Source organism: Micromesistius poutassou, assembly GCF_964030765.1.
Source record: "Micromesistius poutassou genome assembly, chromosome: 15".
Lineage (NCBI taxonomy): Eukaryota > Metazoa > Chordata > Actinopteri > Gadiformes > Gadidae > Micromesistius > Micromesistius poutassou.
Genome location: NC_140285.1, coordinates 7,263,998 through 7,268,065, shown reverse-complemented (window position 1 = coordinate 7,268,065; position 4,068 = coordinate 7,263,998).

The following is a 4,068-nucleotide window of genomic DNA, read 5'->3' as shown; positions in this document are numbered from 1 at the left end:
GGCAACACTAATTACTGTTCAGCTGCACCCACCCTCCCATCCACCCACCATCCACCTTCCCCCTTCCTCACAAACGCCTCCCCCTTCCTCACAACCACCTCACCTTCCCCCACACACAAAGCATGCAGAAACACTTTGTTGCTTCCAAACACTTCGTCGGAGCGCATTCATTCGCAACCATAACACACCTGCGAGTCAACCCTCACGTGTCAAGTGAGTCAAGTACACACACACACACACACACACGCACGCACATGCTCACGCACACAAACACATAACTGCTCTGGGCGTGATCATCATTAATGCTGTTGCCCGTGGGGAGTGTTTTCATGTAGAGTGATGAGAAGGGCACAGTGGTGCTCTGGTGTCAGGGAGAAGGGGAGATGGGGAGGGGGGGGGACTAACAGGAGGAGTAACATAGCGAGTGAGTCAAAAACAAAACAAGACCAAGACGCATGCATATGAAAGCGAACACGCTTATACAACAACAACACAGACTTATGCTGAATGTGAGCTATTTGGCTAAATCGACAGGGTCTCGCGACTCAGTGTAGTTGTTATTACACATTTAAATCATGTGGAGTTGTCACTGAGAGAACTAACACATTTTGCTTAATAACACAAGTGGGACATATTCATAACACACATTATTCATCCGCTCTGCACTGCGACATTCAAAGTGACTACAACCAATTTAGCTTCTGCCTTTATAATGTGGGAAGTAGCTGATAAGCGAGCAATTATATTCCCTTAATTGTTGTCCTGTGATGCAAATTCACAGATTGGAAAATACCTAGCAAAACATCGAGGCCTTGGTTGTGCGTTACTTAGCAGTCACACTGCAATGTATGTGATCCCAATAGGTTAGCTAATTCCAGTGAGGATATATTGTGTATCTTACACAAGTCACACGGGAGATAATTGGCTGGCTAGAAGCCCCGGCATGGTTGATACCTCCCCTATTGTAATGACGCCATCAAAACAAGATGTGGCACACATCGTAGCATCTGCCCATTTTCCACACGTGTACTACTAGTTACACCCATTCCTGCCAACAGGTAGATTCAGCATCAGGGATTGATCAGATAATATGTTACATAAATTGAGATAGGGTCAGAGCTATGTGACATAGCTCTGACCCTATCTCGATTTATGTAACATATTATCTGATCAATCCCTGACATGCAGCTCAGACATAGCCTATGTCTGAGCTGCATGTCAGGGCAAGGACACTGAGAGAAGGCAAGAGAGAAAGTGAGGGAGAGAGAGGAGGGGTGAGAGAAAGAGAGGGGGCTGAGAGTGTGAGAGGGATCGAGAGAGAAGGAAAGTGAGCAAGTGATTGAGAGAGTGTTGAGAGAAGGAAAGTGAGATAGAGAGAGAAAGAGAGAACCCGACATGTCATTCCATGATTACTTCCTTTCACTCGTTTCCCTTCATTTTTTATTGTTTTCGTGTTCACCCGCTGTTGAAGGTTGTCATGACGATATTGAACAGTTTCCATGGAGAAATCCCCCCCAAACCCACCCCTAACCAACCAACCAACACTGGCCTTCAGATCCCCAAGTGTCTGAATGCCAGAAGGTGTAGTAGGGCAGTGGGAAATAAAATAATTGAAGATGGTAAAACTGATCATTTATTGAGCAGGTGGTCTGTCCACAGAACCAGAGTAAAGACTATCCACATAAGGGTATAAAGTACTAAAGAAAAGGGACGACGAGGAATGGAAAAACAAAGAAATTAGTTCAAGCAATAAGGGAACTAAATTGACAGCTTGTAATTGAAATACAAATCTTATCCATCAATCAAAAGATGAACAATAATACACTGCTGACTACACTGCTAAAACAAACAAACAAAAAACAACATATATATATATATACAGATACATACTAAGTCAACGTATATAATACTATCCAGTTAATAAATTAGGTTAGCATAGAGAGTAAATGGAGCAATCTGTGCAGGTCTCAAGGACTGGTGTATGGATGGAATTAAGATGAAAGTCTGGGCTATCCAGATCATTGATTCCTCCCCTGCAAAGTAGCAAGCTCAATACATTATTGAGTTAACTTAGTTAAGGCTGAAGCTTTAACTTTGAACTCAACCTTTGTTCTGATTTGCATGTCATTTCTCAGATAGGTGTGTAAAAAATAAAAATGTCCAGTCTAATATTTGAATGGCTTACAAATGTAATTCTTTTTAGCTTACTTTGCGATGGAATGCGATAAAAATGAAGACAATATTTTTGTAATTTCTATTCTGACTGCCGACAGCACAAAAAGGTATTTCATCATTTTTGTTGTGACCATTTCAACTCTCTCCGTCTCTCTCTACACTCAACTGCGACTGGGCTTCTGCTGGGACATAATCATGACGTCCATTCCAAATGGGCAGAAGAATCCCTGAACCCATAGAAAATACAGGCTATTAGGTTCTTTCTGAAAGTGGAATTTGAAAGTGTGGTAGTTTCCCTTTGACAGTCTTTTATCCTACCAGTTATAAAGTGTTTATTTTTATTGTGTATTATTGAGGTTCAGAAGCAAAGGATTGGTCTTGGCTCAACCTCAGCACCGCCATCATCATTTAAGATTATTTTACCTTTTTTCTACAGTGTTTTCTCTCCAGAGTAATTCCCCTAAATAATATTTGCATTGGTGTTTTTATCTCAAATAACTGTTGCATGTGGCCATTGAGAAGACCTGCCCTCAGAATCAGACTCATCTTTACCTCATTAAAGTTTATGATATCTAAAAGATTTGGGTGAAGGAGATTTGAGATTATAATTACAAAAGAGAAATCCTGCAAGTACGAGATTTCAGAGAGACTTTCCCTTGGGCAAGACTAACTTCAAGTGACTGCTTACCTGAAAACAAATGTTACTGTTGTTGTGCTCGTGCACACCGCCAACTGCATAGTCCGAAGCGTCTGTTGTGATGGCAATGGGCGCATCAGGCGATGGGTGTGCCAGCATCGTAACTTTGGCCAATGCGGCCTTTGCATCCATGAACGCCTTGTCTCTCTCCGAGGACCAATCCACCAGGTGTTTTGGTATTTTCCCCCTCAAGGCCTCATGCAGGGGGCACATGATTGCAGCAGCTCTGGGAATGAAGCAGTGGTAAAAGTTCACCATTCCCAGGAACTCCTGCAGGGACCTCACTGTGACGGGCCGTGGGAATTTCGAGATCGCGTCAACCTTAGATGGGAGTGGCACGGCCCCACCCTTGGTGACTCGATGTCCCAGGAAGTCGATGGTGGTCAACCCAAACTGGCACTTAGCTGGTTTGATGATAAGACCGTGCCAGCTGAGATGCTCGAAGAGGATCCGCAGGTGGGCCAGGTGTTCGGTTTTGGAGGTACTGGCCACGAGGATGTCGTCCAGGTACACAAACAGGAAAGGCAGATCACGTAGTACAGAGTCCATGAGGCGCTGGAACGACTGGGCGGCGTTTTTAAGGCCGAAAGGCATCCTCAAGAACTCAAACAGTCCAAAAGGGGTGATCACTGCTGTTTTGGGCACATCAAGCTGTTGGACAGGAACCTGGTGGTATCCACGGATGAGGTCCACCTTAGAAAAAATAACTTTGCCAGCCAGGTGTGCTGAAAAATCCTGGATATGAGGCACTGGATAGCGATCTGGCATCGTAGCGTCGTTAAGCCTGCGGTAATCGCCGCAGGGGCGCCACCCGCTGGCGGGCTTTGGAACCATGTGGAGAGGCGAAGCCCACGGGCTGCTGGAGCGGCGGATGATGCCAAGGCGTTCCATGCTGTCAAACTCAGCCCTGGCAATGGCCAGTTTGGCTGAGTCTAGTCGTCGCACCCGGGCGTAGACAGGCGGGCCATTGGTGGTGATGTGGTGCTCCACTCCATGCTTGGCCGTAGATGAAGAAAAGGTGGGCTGTGTGAGCACTGGAAACTCTGCGAGCAGGCGATGAAACTCGTCGGCCTGCGAGAGCACGCTAGACAGTCTGATGGAGTCCAAACCACTGAGAGCGAAGGTGTATGAAGAAAACGTGGTGGCGTCAATCAAGCGACGGTTTTTGACATCCACCAGCAGCCCATAAGCGCATA